Source organism: Lepisosteus platostomus, chromosome 15, assembly GCF_059453375.1.
Source record: "Lepisosteus platostomus isolate fLepPlt1 chromosome 15, fLepPlt1.hap1, whole genome shotgun sequence".
NCBI classification, from domain to species: domain Eukaryota; kingdom Metazoa; phylum Chordata; class Actinopteri; order Semionotiformes; family Lepisosteidae; genus Lepisosteus; species Lepisosteus platostomus.
This window is the reverse complement of record NC_142625.1, coordinates 9,641,637-9,657,727: the sequence shown is the minus strand read 5'-3', so window position 1 is coordinate 9,657,727 and position 16,091 is coordinate 9,641,637.

The window sequence follows — 16,091 nt, the reverse complement described above, 5'->3', positions numbered from 1 at the left end:
AAAGTGTCAAAACATGTTTTTCAGCAGAAATAAACATGTTTCTGCAAGTTTGGTCAACCCCATGTAAGTTATGGGGCAGTAACAGTACACTTTTCAAAACGTGTTTTTCAGCCCGAAATAAACGCGTTTTTTCAGACAACTGAATCCCCATGTAGCAACAAGGCTCAGAAGAGCCCACACACTCAGATCTTAACCCCAGTGTGCTGAAAGTGTCAAAACATGTTTTTCAGCAGAAATAAACATGTTTCTGCAAGTTTGGTCAACCCCATGCAAGTTATGGGGCAGTAACAGTACACTTTTCAAAACGTGTTTTTCAGCCCGAAATAAACGCGTTTTTTCAGACAACTGAATCCCCATGTAGCAACAAGGCTCAGAAGAGCCCACACACTCAGCTCTTAACCCCAGTGTGCAGAAAGGGTCAAAACGTGTTTTTCAGCAGAAATAAACATGTTTCTGCAAGTTTGGTCAACCCCATGTAAGTTATGGGGCAGTAACAGTACACTCTGCAAAACGTGTTTTTCAGCCCGAAATAAACGCGTTTTTTCAGACAACTGAATCCCCATGTAGCAGCAAGGCTCAGAAGAGCCCACACACTCAGATCTTAACCCCAGTGTGCTGAAAGTGTCAAAACATGTTTTTCAGCAGAAATAAACATGTTTCTGCAAGTTTGGTCAACCCCATGTAAGTTATGGGGCAGTAACAGTACACTTTTCAAAACGTGTTTTTCAGCCCGAAATAAACGCGTTTTTTCAGACAACTGAATCCCCATGTAGCAACAAGGCTCAGAAGAGCCCACACACTCAGATCTTGACCCCAGTGTGCTGAAAGTGTCAAAACATGTTTTTCAGCAGAAATAAACATGTTTCTGCAAGTTTGGTCAACCCCATGTAAGTTATGGGGCAGTAACAGTAAACTCTGCAAAACGTGTTTTTCAGCCCGAAATAAACGCGTTTTTTCAGACAACTGAATACCCATGTAGCAGCAAGTCTCAGAAGAGCCCACACACTCAGCTCTTAACCCCAGTGTGCAGAAAGGGTCAAAACGTGTTTTTCAGCAGAAATAAACATGTTTCTGCAAGTTTGGTCAACCCCATGTAAGTTATGGGGCAATAACAGTACACTCTGCAAAACGTGTTTTTCAGCCCGAAATAACCGCGTTTTTTCAGACAACTGAATCCCCATGTAGCAGCAAGGCTCAGAAGAGCCCACACACTCAGATCTTAACCCCAGTGTGCAGAAAGGGTCAAAACGTGTTTTTCAGCAGAAATAAACATGTTTCTGCAAGTTTGGTCAACCCCATGTAAGTTATGGGGCAGTAACAGTACACTTTTCAAAACGTGTTTTTCAGCCCGAAATCAACGCGTTTTTTCAGACAACTGAATCCCCATGTAGCAGCAAGGCTCAGACGAGCCCACACACTCAGATCTTAACCCCAGTGTGCAGAAAGGGTCAAAACTTGTTTTTCAGCAGAAATAAACATGTTTCTGCAAGTTTGGTCAACCCCATGTAAGTTATGGGGCAGTAACAGTACACTTTTCAAAACGTGTTTTTCAGCCCGAAATAAACGCGTTTTTTCAGACAACTGAATACCCATGTAGCAGCAAGGCTCAGAAGAGCCCACACACTCAGATCTTAACCCCAGTGTGCTGAAAGTGTCAAAACATGTTTTTCAGCAGAAATAAACATGTTTCTGCAAGTTTGGTCAACCCCATGTAAGTTATGGGGCAGTAACAGTACACTTTTCAAAACGTGTTTTTCAGCCCGAAATAAACGCGTTTTTTCAGACAACTGAATCCCCATGTAGCAACAAGGCTCAGAAGAGCCCACACACTCAGATCTTAACCCCAGTGTGCTGAAAGTGTCAAAACATGTTTTTCAGCAGAAATAAACATGTTTCTGCAAGTTTTGTCAACCCCATGTAAGTTATGGGGCAGTAACAGTACACTTTTCAAAACGTGTTTTTCAGCCCGAAATAAACGCGTTTTTTCAGACAACTGAATCCCCATGTAGCAACAAGGCTCAGAAGAGCCCACACACTCAGCTCTTAACCCCAGTGTGCAGAAAGGGTCAAAACGTGTTTTTCAGCAGAAATAAACATGTTTCTGCAAGTTTGGTCAACCCCATGTAAGTTATGGGGCAGTAACAGTACACTCTGCAAAACGTGTTTTTCAGCCCGAAATAAACGCGTTTTTTCAGACAACTGAATCCCCATGTAGCAGCAAGGCTCAGAAGAGCCCACACACTCAGATCTTAACCCCAGTGTGCAGAAAGGTTCAAAACATGTTTTTCAGCAGAAATAAACATGTTTCTGCAAGTTTGGTCAACCCCATGTAAGTTATGGGGCAGTAACAGTACACTTTTCAAAACGTGTTTTTCAGCCCGAAATAAACGCGTTTTTTCAGACAACTGAATCCCCATGTAGCAACAAGGCTCAGAAGAGCCCACACACTCAGATCTTAACCCCAGTGTGCTGAAAGTGTCAAAACATGTTTTTCAGCAGAAATAAACATGTTTCTGCAAGTTTGGTCAACCCCATGTAAGTTATGGGGCAGTAACAGTACACTTTTCAAAACGTGTTTTTCAGCCCGAAATAAACGCGTTTTTTCAGACAACTGAATCCCCATGTAGCAACAAGGCTCAGAAGAGCCCACACACTCAGATCTTAACCCCAGTGTGCTGAAAGTGTCAAAACATGTTTTTCAGCAGAAATAAACATGTTTCTGCAAGTTTGGTCAACCCCATGTAAGTTATGGGGCAGTAACAGTACACTTTTCAAAACGTGTTTTTCAGCCCGAAATAAACGCGTTTTTTCAGACAACTGAATCCCCATGTAGCAACAAGGCTCAGAAGAGCCCACACACTCAGATCTTAACCCCAGTGTGCTGAAAGTGTCAAAACATGTTTTTCAGCAGAAATAAACATGTTTCTGCAAGTTTGGTCAACCCCATGTAAGTTATGGGGCAGTAACAGTACACTTTTCAAAACGTGTTTTTCAGCCCGAAATAAACGCGTTTTTTCAGACAACTGAATACCCATGTAGCAGCAAGTCTCAGAAGAGCCCACACACTCAGCTCTTAACCCCAGTGTGCAGAAAGGGTCAAAACGTGTTTTTCAGCAGAAATAAACATGTTTCTGCAAGTTTGGTCAACCCCATGTAAGTTATGGGGCAGTAACAGTACACTCTGCAAAACGTGTTTTTCAGCCCGAAATAAACGCGTTTTTTCAGACAACTGAATCCCCATGTAGCAGCAAGGCTCAGAAGAGCCCACACACTCAGATCTTAACCCCAGTGTGCTGAAAGTGTCAAAACATGTTTTTCAGCAGAAATAAACATGTTTCTGCAAGTTTGGTCAACCCCATGTAAGTTATGGGGCAGTAACAGTACACTTTTCAAAACGTGTTTTTCAGCCCGAAATAAACGCGTTTTTTCAGACAACTGAATCCCCATGTAGCAACAAGGCTCAGAAGAGCCCACACACTCAGATCTTAACCCCAGTGTGCTGAAAGTGTCAAAACATGTTTTTCAGCAGAAATAAACATGTTTCTGCAAGTTTGGTCAACCCCATGTAAGTTATGGGGCAGTAACAGTACACTTTTCAAAACGTGTTTTTCAGCCCGAAATAAACGCGTTTTTTCAGACAACTGAATCCCCATGTAGCAACAAGGCTCAGAAGAGCCCACACACTCAGATCTTAACCCCAGTGTGCTGAAAGTGTCAAAACATGTTTTTCAGCAGAAATAAACATGTTTCTGCAAGTTTGGTCAACCCCATGTAAGTTATGGGGCAGTAACAGTACACTTTTCAAAACGTGTTTTTCAGCCCGAAATAAACGCGTTTTTTCAGACAACTGAATCCCCATGTAGCAACAAGGCTCAGAAGAGCCCACACACTCAGATCTTAACCCCAGTGTGCTGAAAGTGTCAAAACATGTTTTTCAGCAGAAATAAACATGTTTCTGCAAGTTTGGTCAACCCCATGTAAGTTATGGGGCAGTAACAGAACACTTTTCAAAACGTGTTTTTCAGCCCGAAATAAACGCGTTTTTTCAGACAACTGAATCCCCATGTAGCAACAAGGCTCAGAAGAGCCCACACACTCAGATCTTAACCCCAGTGTGCTGAAAGTGTCAAAACATGTTTTTCAGCAGAAATAAACATGTTTCTGCAAGTTTGGTCAACCCGATGTAAGTTATGGGGCAGTAACAGTACACTTTTCAAAACGTGTTTTTCAGCCCGAAATAAACGCGTTTTTTCAGACAACTGAATCCCCATGTAGCAACAAGGCTCAGAAGAGCCCACACACTCAGATCTTAACCCCAGTGTGCTGAAAGTGTCAAAACATGTTTTTCAGCAGAAATAAACATGTTTCTGCAAGTTTGGTCAACCCCATGTAAGTTATGGGGCAGTAACAGTACACTTTTCAAAACGTGTTTTTCAGCCCGAAATAAACGCGTTTTTTCAGACAACTGAATCCCCATGTAGCAACAAGGCTCAGAAGAGCCCACACACTCAGATCTTAACCCCAGTGTGCTGAAAGTGTCAAAACATGTTTTTCAGCAGAAATAAACATGTTTCTGCAAGTTTGGTCAACCCCATGTAAGTTATGGGGCAGTAACAGAACACTTTTCAAAACGTGTTTTTCAGCCCGAAATAAACGCGTTTTTTCAGACAACTGAATCCCCATGTAGCAACAAGGCTCAGAAGAGCCCACACACTCAGATCTTAACCCCAGTGTGCTGAAAGTGTCAAAACATGTTTTTCAGCAGAAATAAACATGTTTCTGCAAGTTTGGTCAACCCCATGTAAGTTATGGGGCAGTAACAGTACACTTTTCAAAACGTGTTTTTCAGCCCGAAATAAACGCGTTTTTTCAGACAACTGAATCCCCATGTAGCAACAAGGCTCAGAAGAGCCCACACACTCAGATCTTAACCCCAGTGTGCTGAAAGTGTCAAAACATGTTTTTCAGCAGAAATAAACATGTTTCTGCAAGTTTGGTCAACCCCATGTAAGTTATGGGGCAGTAACAGTACACTTTTCAAAACGTGTTTTTCAGCCCGAAATAAACGCGTTTTTTCAGACAACTGAATCCCCATGTAGCAACAAGGCTCAGAAGAGCCCACACACTCAGATCTTAACCCCAGTGTGCTGAAAGTGTCAAAACATGTTTTTCAGCAGAAATAAACATGTTTCTGCAAGTTTGGTCAACCCCATGTAAGTTATGGGGCAGTAACAGTACACTTTTCAAAACGTGTTTTTCAGCCCGAAATAAACGCGTTTTTTCAGACAACTGAATACCCATGTAGCAGCAAGTCTCAGAAGAGCCCACACACTCAGCTCTTAACCCCAGTGTGCAGAAAGGGTCAAAACGTGTTTTTCAGCAGAAATAAACATGTTTCTGCAAGTTTGGTCAACCCCATGTAAGTTATGGGGCAGTAACAGTACACTCTGCAAAACGTGTTTTTCAGCCCGAAATAAACGCGTTTTTTCAGACAACTGAATACCCATGTAGCAGCAAGGCACAGACGAGCCCACACACTCAGATCTTAACCCCAGTGTGCAGAAAGGGTCAAAACGTGTTTTTCAGCAGAAATAAACATGTTTCTGCAAGTTTGGTCAACCCCATGTAAGTTATGGGGCAGTAACAGTACACTCTGCAAAACGTGTTTTTCAGCCCGAAATAAACGCGTTTTTTCAGACAACTGAATCCCCATGTAGCAGCAAGGCTCAGAAGAGCCCACACACTCAGATCTTAACCCCAGTGTGCTGAAAGTGTCAAAACATGTTTTTCAGCAGAAATAAACATGTTTCTGCAAGTTTGGTCAACCCCATGTAAGTTATGGGGCAGTAACAGTACACTTTTCAAAACGTGTTTTTCAGCCCGAAATAAACGCGTTTTTTCAGACAACTGAATCCCCATGTAGCAACAAGGCTCAGAAGAGCCCACACACTCAGATCTTAACCCCAGTGTGCTGAAAGTGTCAAAACATGTTTTTCAGCAGAAATAAACATGTTTCTGCAAGTTTGGTCAACCCCATGTAAGTTATGGGGCAGTAACAGTACACTTTTCAAAACGTGTTTTTCAGCCCGAAATAAACGCGTTTTTTCAGACAACTGAATCCCCATGTAGCAACAAGGCTCAGAAGAGCCCACACACTCAGATCTTAACCCCAGTGTGCTGAAAGTGTCAAAACATGTTTTTCAGCAGAAATAAACATGTTTCTGCAAGTTTGGTCAACCCCATGTAAGTTATGGGGCAGTAACAGTACACTTTTCAAAACGTGTTTTTCAGCCCGAAATAAACGCGTTTTTTCAGACAACTGAATCCCCATGTAGCAACAAGGCTCAGAAGAGCCCACACACTCAGATCTTAACCCCAGTGTGCTGAAAGTGTCAAAACATGTTTTTCAGCAGAAATAAACATGTTTCTGCAAGTTTGGTCAACCCCATGTAAGTTATGGGGCAGTAACAGTACACTTTTCAAAACGTGTTTTTCAGCCCGAAATAAACGCGTTTTTTCAGACAACTGAATACCCATGTAGCAGCAAGTCTCAGAAGAGCCCACACACTCAGCTCTTAACCCCAGTGTGCAGAAAGGGTCAAAACGTGTTTTTCAGCAGAAATAAACATGTTTCTGCAAGTTTGGTCAACCCGATGTAAGTTATGGGGCAGTAACAGTACACTTTTCAAAACGTGTTTTTCAGCCCGAAATAAACGCGTTTTTTCAGACAACTGAATCCCCATGTAGCAGCAAGGCTCAGAAGAGCCCACACACTCAGATCTTAACCCCAGTGTGCTGAAAGTGTCAAAACATGTTTTTCAGCAGAAATAAACATGTTTCTGCAAGTTTGGTCAACCCCATGTAAGTTATGGGGCAGTAACAGTACACTTTTCAAAACGTGTTTTTCAGCCCGAAATAAACGCGTTTTTTCAGACAACTGAATCCCCATGTAGCAACAAGGCTCAGAAGAGCCCACACACTCAGATCTTAACCCCAGTGTGCTGAAAGTGTCAAAACATGTTTTTCAGCAGAAATAAACATGTTTCTGCAAGTTTGGTCAACCCCATGTAAGTTATGGGGCAGTAACAGTACACTTTTCAAAACGTGTTTTTCAGCCCGAAATAAACGCGTTTTTTCAGACAACTGAATACCCATGTAGCAGCAAGTCTCAGAAGAGCCCACACACTCAGCTCTTAACCCCAGTGTGCAGAAAGGGTCAAAACGTGTTTTTCAGCAGAAATAAACATGTTTCTGCAAGTTTGGTCAACCCCATGTAAGTTATGGGGCAGTAACAGTACACTCTGCAAAACGTGTTTTTCAGCCCGAAATAAACGCATTTTTTCAGACAACTGAATCCCCATGTAGCAGCAAGGCTCAGAAGAGCCCACACACTCAGATCTTAACCCCAGTGTGCTGAAAGTGTCAAAACATGTTTTTCAGCAGAAATAAACATGTTTCTGCAAGTTTGGTCAACCCCATGTAAGTTATGGGGCAGTAACAGTACACTTTTCAAAACGTGTTTTTCAGCCCGAAATAAACGCGTTTTTTCAGACAACTGAATCCCCATGTAGCAACAAGGCTCAGAAGAGCCCACACACTCAGATCTTGACCCCAGTGTGCTGAAAGTGTCAAAACATGTTTTTCAGCAGAAATAAACATGTTTCTGCAAGTTTGGTCAACCCCATGTAAGTTATGGGGCAGTAACAGTACACTCTGCAAAACGTGTTTTTCAGCCCGAAATAAACGCGTGTTTTCAGACAACTGAATCCCCATGTAGCAGCAAGGCTCAGAAGAGCCCACACACTCAGATCTTAACCCCAGTGTGCAGAAAGGGTCAAAACGTGTTTTTCAGCAGAAATAAACATGTTTCTGCAAGTTTGGTCAACCCCATGTAAGTTATGGGGCAGTAACAGTACACTTTTCAAAACGTGTTTTTCAGCCCGAAATCAACGCGTTTTTTCAGACAACTGAATCCCCATGTAGCAGCAAGGCTCAGAAGAGCCCACACACTCAGATCTTAACCCCAGTGTGCAGAAAGGGTCAAAACTTGTTTTTCAGCAGAAATAAACATGTTTCTGCAAGTTTGGTCAACCCCATGTAAGTTATGGGGCAGTAACAGTACACTTTTCAAAACGTGTTTTTCAGCCCGAAATAAACGCGTTTTTTCAGACAACTGAATCCCCATGTAGCAACAAGGCTCAGAAGAGCCCACACACTGAGATCTTAACCCCAGTGTGCTGAAAGTGTCAAAACATGTTTTTCAGCAGAAATAAACATGTTTTTGCAAGTTTGGTCAACCCCATGTAAGTTATGGGGCAGTAACAGTACACTCTGCAAAACGTGTTTTTCAGCCCGAAATAAACGCGTTTTTTCAGACAACTGAATCCCCATGTAGCAGCAAGGCTCAGAAGAGCCCACACACTCAGATCTTAACCCCAGTGTGCAGAAAGGTTCAAAACATGTTTTTCAGCAGAAATAAACATGTTTCTGCAAGTTTGGTCAACCCCATGTAAGTTATGGGGCAGTAACAGTACACTTTTCAAAACGTGTTTTTCAGCCCGAAATAAACGCGTTTTTTCAGACAACTGAATCCCCATGTAGCAACAAGGCACAGAAGAGCCCACACACTCAGATCTTAACCCCAGTGTGCTGAAAGTGTCAAAACATGTTTTTCAGCAGAAATAAACATGTTTCTGCAAGTTTGGTCAACCCCATGTAAGTTATGGGGCAGTAACAGTACACTTTTCAAAACGTGTTTTTCAGCCCGAAATAAACGCGTTTTTTCAGACAACTGAATCCCCATGTAGCAACAAGGCTCAGAAGAGCCCACACACTCAGATCTTAACCCCAGTGTGCTGAAAGTGTCAAAACATGTTTTTCAGCAGAAATAAACATGTTTCTGCAAGTTTGGTCAACCCCATGTAAGTTATGGGGCAGTAACAGTACACTTTTCAAAACGTGTTTTTCAGCCCGAAATAAACGCGTTTTTTCAGACAACTGAATCCCCATGTAGCAACAAGGCTCAGAAGAGCCCACACACTCAGCTCTTAACCCCAGTGTGCAGAAAGGGTCAAAACGTGTTTTTCAGCAGAAATAAACATGTTTCTGCAAGTTTGGTCAACCCCATGTAAGTTATGGGGCAGTAACAGTACACTCTGCAAAACGTGTTTTTCAGCCCGAAATAAACGCGTTTTTTTCAGACAACTGAATCCCCATGTAGCAGCAAGGCTCAGAAGAGCCCACACACTCAGATCTTAACCCCAGTGTGCTGAAAGTGTCAAAACATGTTTTTCAGCAGAAATAAACATGTTTCTGCAAGTTTGGTCAACCCCATGTAAGTTATGGGGCAGTAACAGTACACTTTTCAAAACGTGTTTTTCAGCCCGAAATAAACGCGTTTTTTCAGACAACTGAATCCCCATGTAGCAACAAGGCTCAGAAGAGCCCACACACTCAGATCTTGACCCCAGTGTGCTGAAAGTGTCAAAACATGTTTTTCAGCAGAAATAAACATGTTTCTGCAAGTTTGGTCAACCCCATGTAAGTTATGGGGCAGTAACAGTAAACTCTGCAAAACGTGTTTTTCAGCCCGAAATAAACGCGTTTTTTCAGACAACTGAATACCCATGTAGCAGCAAGTCTCAGAAGAGCCCACACACTCAGCTCTTAACCCCAGTGTGCAGAAAGGGTCAAAACGTGTTTTTCAGCAGAAATAAACATGTTTCTGCAAGTTTGGTCAACCCCATGTAAGTTATGGGGCAGTAACAGTACACTCTGCAAAACGTGTTTTTCAGCCCGAAATAAACGCGTTTTTTCAGACAACTGAATACCCATGTAGCAGCAAGGCACAGACGAGCCCACACACTCAGATCTTAACCCCAGTGTGCAGAAAGGGTCAAAACGTGTTTTTCAGCAGAAATAAACATGTTTCTGCAAGTTTGGTCAACCCGATGTAAGTTATGGGGCATATAACAGTACACTCTGCAAAACGTGTTTTTCAGCCCGAAATAAACGCGTTTTTTCAGACAACTGAATCCCCATGTAGCAGCAAGGCTCAGAAGAGCCCACACACTCAGATCTTAACCCCAGTGTGCAGAAAGGTTCAAAACATGTTTTTCAGCAGAAATAAACATGTTTCTGCAAGTTTGGTCAACCCCATGTAAGTTATGGGGCAGTAACAGTACACTTTTCAAAACGTGTTTTTCAGCCCGAAATAAACGCGTTTTTTCAGACAACTGAATACCCATGTAGCAGCAAGGCTCAGACGAGCCCACACACTCAGATCTTAACCCCAGTGTGCAGAAAGGGTCAAAACGTGTTTTTCAGCAGAAATAAACATGTTTCTGCAAGTTTGGTCAACCCCATGTAAGTTATGGGGCAGTAACAGTACACTTTTCAAAACGTGTTTTTCAGCCCGAAATAAACGCGTTTTTTCAGACAACTGAATCCCCATGTAGCAACAAGGCTCAGAAGAGCCCACACACTCAGATCTTAACCCCAGTGTGCTGAAAGTGTCAAAACATGTTTTTCAGCAGAAATAAACATGTTTCTGCAAGTTTGGTCAACCCCATGTAAGTTATGGGGCAGTAACAGTACACTTTTCAAAACGTGTTTTTCAGCCCGAAATAAACGCGTTTTTTCAGACAACTGAATCCCCATGTAGCAACAAGGCTCAGAAGAGCCCACACACTCAGATCTTAACCCCAGTGTGCTGAAAGTGTCAAAACATGTTTTTCAGCAGAAATAAACATGTTTCTGCAAGTTTGGTCAACCCCATGTAAGTTATGGGGCAGTAACAGTACACTTTTCAAAACGTGTTTTTCAGCCCGAAATAAACGCGTTTTTTCAGACAACTGAATCCCCATGTAGCAACAAGGCTCAGAAGAGCCCACACACTCAGATCTTAACCCCAGTGTGCTGAAAGTGTCAAAACATGTTTTTCAGCAGAAATAAACATGTTTCTGCAAGTTTGGTCAACCCCATGTAAGTTATGGGGCAGTAACAGTACACTTTTCAAAACGTGTTTTTCAGCCCGAAATAAACGCGTTTTTTCAGACAACTGAATCCCCATGTAGCAACAAGGCTCAGAAGAGCCCACACACTCAGATCTTAACCCCAGTGTGCTGAAAGTGTCAAAACATGTTTTTCAGCAGAAATAAACATGTTTCTGCAAGTTTGGTCAACCCCATGTAAGTTATGGGGCAGTAACAGTACACTTTTCAAAACGTGTTTTTCAGCCCGAAATAAACGCGTTTTTTCAGACAACTGAATACCCATGTAGCAGCAAGTCTCAGAAGAGCCCACACACTCAGCTCTTAACCCCAGTGTGCAGAAAGGGTCAAAACGTGTTTTTCAGCAGAAATAAACATGTTTCTGCAAGTTTGGTCAACCCCATGTAAGTTATGGGGCAGTAACAGTACACTCTGCAAAACGTGTTTTTCAGCCCGAAATAAACGCATTTTTTCAGACAACTGAATCCCCATGTAGCAGCAAGGCTCAGAAGAGCCCACACACTCAGATCTTAACCCCAGTGTGCTGAAAGTGTCAAAACATGTTTTTCAGCAGAAATAAACATGTTTCTGCAAGTTTGGTCAACCCCATGTAAGTTATGGGGCAGTAACAGTACACTTTTCAAAACGTGTTTTTCAGCCCGAAATAAACGCGTTTTTTCAGACAACTGAATCCCCATGTAGCAACAAGGCTCAGAAGAGCCCACACACTCAGATCTTGACCCCAGTGTGCTGAAAGTGTCAAAACATGTTTTTCAGCAGAAATAAACATGTTTCTGCAAGTTTGGTCAACCCCATGTAAGTTATGGGGCAGTAACAGTACACTCTGCAAAACGTGTTTTTCAGCCCGAAATAAACGCGTTTTTTCAGACAACTGAATACCCATGTAGCAGCAAGTCTCAGAAGAGCCCACACACTCAGCTCTTAACCCCAGTGTGCAGAAAGGGTCAAAACGTGTTTTTCAGCAGAAATAAACATGTTTCTGCAAGTTTGGTCAACCCCATGTAAGTTATGGGGCAATAACAGTACACTCTGCAAAACGTGTTTTTCAGCCCGAAATAAACGCGTGTTTTCAGACAACTGAATCCCCATGTAGCAGCAAGGCTCAGAAGAGCCCACACACTCAGATCTTAACCCCAGTGTGCAGAAAGGGTCAAAACGTGTTTTTCAGCAGAAATAAACATGTTTCTGCAAGTTTGGTCAACCCCATGTAAGTTATGGGGCAGTAACAGTACACTTTTCAAAACGTGTTTTTCAGCCCGAAATCAACGCGTTTTTTCAGACAACTGAATCCCCATGTAGCAGCAAGGCTCAGAAGAGCCCACACACTCAGATCTTAACCCCAGTGTGCAGAAAGGGTCAAAACTTGTTTTTCAGCAGAAATAAACATGTTTCTGCAAGTTTGGTCAACCCCATGTAAGTTATGGGGCAGTAACAGTACACTTTTCAAAACGTGTTTTTCAGCCCGAAATAAACGCGTTTTTTCAGACAACTGAATCCCCATGTAGCAACAAGGCTCAGAAGAGCCCACACACTGAGATCTTAACCCCAGTGTGCTGAAAGTGTCAAAACATGTTTTTCAGCAGAAATAAACATGTTTTTGCAAGTTTGGTCAACCCCATGTAAGTTATGGGGCAGTAACAGTACACTCTGCAAAACGTGTTTTTCAGCCCGAAATAAACGCGTTTTTTCAGACAACTGAATCCCCATGTAGCAGCAAGGCTCAGAAGAGCCCACACACTCAGATCTTAACCCCAGTGTGCAGAAAGGTTCAAAACATGTTTTTCAGCAGAAATAAACATGTTTCTGCAAGTTTGGTCAACCCCATGTAAGTTATGGGGCAGTAACAGTACACTTTTCAAAACGTGTTTTTCAGCCCGAAATAAACGCGTTTTTTCAGACAACTGAATCCCCATGTAGCAACAAGGCACAGAAGAGCCCACACACTCAGATCTTAACCCCAGTGTGCTGAAAGTGTCAAAACATGTTTTTCAGCAGAAATAAACATGTTTCTGCAAGTTTGGTCAACCCCATGTAAGTTATGGGGCAGTAACAGTACACTTTTCAAAACGTGTTTTTCAGCCCGAAATAAACGCGTTTTTTCAGACAACTGAATCCCCATGTAGCAACAAGGCTCAGAAGAGCCCACACACTCAGATCTTAACCCCAGTGTGCTGAAAGTGTCAAAACATGTTTTTCAGCAGAAATAAACATGTTTCTGCAAGTTTGGTCAACCCCATGTAAGTTATGGGGCAGTAACAGTACACTTTTCAAAACGTGTTTTTCAGCCCGAAATAAACGCGTTTTTTCAGACAACTGAATCCCCATGTAGCAACAAGGCTCAGAAGAGCCCACACACTCAGCTCTTAACCCCAGTGTGCAGAAAGGGTCAAAACGTGTTTTTCAGCAGAAATAAACATGTTTCTGCAAGTTTGGTCAACCCCATGTAAGTTATGGGGCAGTAACAGTACACTCTGCAAAACGTGTTTTTCAGCCCGAAATAAACGCGTTTTTTCAGACAACTGAATCCCCATGTAGCAGCAAGGCTCAGAAGAGCCCACACACTCAGATCTTAACCCCAGTGTGCTGAAAGTGTCAAAACATGTTTTTCAGCAGAAATAAACATGTTTCTGCAAGTTTGGTCAACCCCATGTAAGTTATGGGGCAGTAACAGTACACTTTTCAAAACGTGTTTTTCAGCCCGAAATAAACGCGTTTTTTCAGACAACTGAATACCCATGTAGCAACAAGGCTCAGAAGAGCCCACACACTCAGATCTTGACCCCAGTGTGCTGAAAGTGTCAAAACATGTTTTTCAGCAGAAATAAACATGTTTCTGCAAGTTTGGTCAACCCCATGTAAGTTATGGGGCAGTAACAGTACACTCTGCAAAACGTGTTTTTCAGCCCGAAATAAACGCGTTTTTTCAGACAACTGAATACCCATGTAGCAGCAAGTCTCAGAAGAGCCCACACACTCAGCTCTTAACCCCAGTGTGCAGAAAGGGTCAAAACGTGTTTTTCAGCAGAAATAAACATGTTTCTGCAAGTTTGGTCAACCCCATGTAAGTTATGGGGCAATAACAGTACACTCTGCAAAACGTGTTTTTCAGCCCGAAATAAACGCGTTTTTTCAGACAACTGAATCCCCATGTAGCAGCAAGGCTCAGAAGAGCCCACACACTCAGATCTTAACCCCAGTGTGCAGAAAGGGTCAAAACGTGTTTTTCAGCAGAAATAAACATGTTTCTGCAAGTTTGGTCAACCCCATGTAAGTTATGGGGCAGTAACAGTACACTTTTCAAAACGTGTTTTTCAGCCCGAAATCAACGCGTTTTTTCAGACAACTGAATCCCCATGTAGCAGCAAGGCTCAGAAGAGCCCACACACTCAGATCTTAACCCCAGTGTGCAGAAAGGGTCAAAACTTGTTTTTCAGCAGAAATAAACATGTTTCTGCAAGTTTGGTCAACCCCATGTAAGTTATGGGGCAGTAACAGTACACTTTTCAAAACGTGTTTTTCAGCCCGAAATAAACGCGTTTTTTCAGACAACTGAATACCCATGTAGCAGCAAGGCTCAGAAGAGCCCACACACTCAGATCTTAACCCCAGTGTGCTGAAAGTGTCAAAACATGTTTTTCAGCAGAAATAAACATGTTTCTGCAAGTTTGGTCAACCCCATGTAAGTTATGGGGCAGTAACAGTACACTTTTCAAAACGTGTTTTTCAGCCCGAAATAAACGCGTTTTTTCAGACAACTGAATCCCCATGTAGCAACAAGGCTCAGAAGAGCCCACACACTCAGATCTTAACCCCAGTGTGCTGAAAGTGTCAAAACATGTTTTTCAGCAGAAATAAACATGTTTCTGCAAGTTTTGTCAACCCCATGTAAGTTATGGGGCAGTAACAGTACACTTTTCAAAACGTGTTTTTCAGCCCGAAATAAACGCGTTTTTTCAGACAACTGAATCCCCATGTAGCAACAAGGCTCAGAAGAGCCCACACACTCAGCTCTTAACCCCAGTGTGCAGAAAGGGTCAAAACGTGTTTTTCAGCAGAAATAAACATGTTTCTGCAAGTTTGGTCAACCCCATGTAAGTTATGGGGCAGTAACAGTACACTCTGCAAAACGTGTTTTTCAGCCCGAAATAAACGCGTTTTTTCAGACAACTGAATCCCCATGTAGCAGCAAGGCTCAGAAGAGCCCACACACTCAGATCTTAACCCCAGTGTGCAGAAAGGTTCAAAACATGTTTTTCAGCAGAAATAAACATGTTTCTGCAAGTTTGGTCAACCCCATGTAAGTTATGGGGCAGTAACAGTACACTTTTCAAAACGTGTTTTTCAGCCCGAAATAAACGCGTTTTTTCAGACAACTGAATCCCCATGTAGCAACAAGGCTCAGAAGAGCCCACACACTCAGATCTTAACCCCAGTGTGCTGAAAGTGTCAAAACATGTTTTTCAGCAGAAATAAACATGTTTCTGCAAGTTTGGTCAACCCCATGTAAGTTATGGGGCAGTAACAGAACACTTTTCAAAACGTGTTTTTCAGCCCGAAATAAACGCGTTTTTTCAGACAACTGAATCCCCATGTAGCAACAAGGCTCAGAAGAGCCCACACACTCAGATCTTAACCCCAGTGTGCAGAAAGGGTCAAAACGTGTTTTTCAGCAGAAATAAACATGTTTCTGCAAGTTTGGTCAACCCCATGTAAGTTATGGGGCAGTAACAGTACACTCTGCAAAACGTGTTTTTCAGCCCGAAATAAACGCGTTTTTTCAGACAACTGAATCCCCATGTAGCAACAAGGCTCAGAAGAGCTCACACACTCAGATCTTAACCCCAGTGTGCTGAAAGTGTCAAAACATGTTTTTCAGCAGAAATAAACATGTTTCTGCAAGTTTGGTCAACCCCATGTAAGTTATGGGGCAGTAACAGTACACTTTTCAAAACGTGTTTTTCAGCCCGAAATAAACGCGTTTTTTCAGACAACTGAATCCCCATGTAGCAACAAGGCTCAGAAGAGCCCACACACTCAGATCTTAACCCCAGTGTGCTGAAAGTGTCAAAACATGTTTTT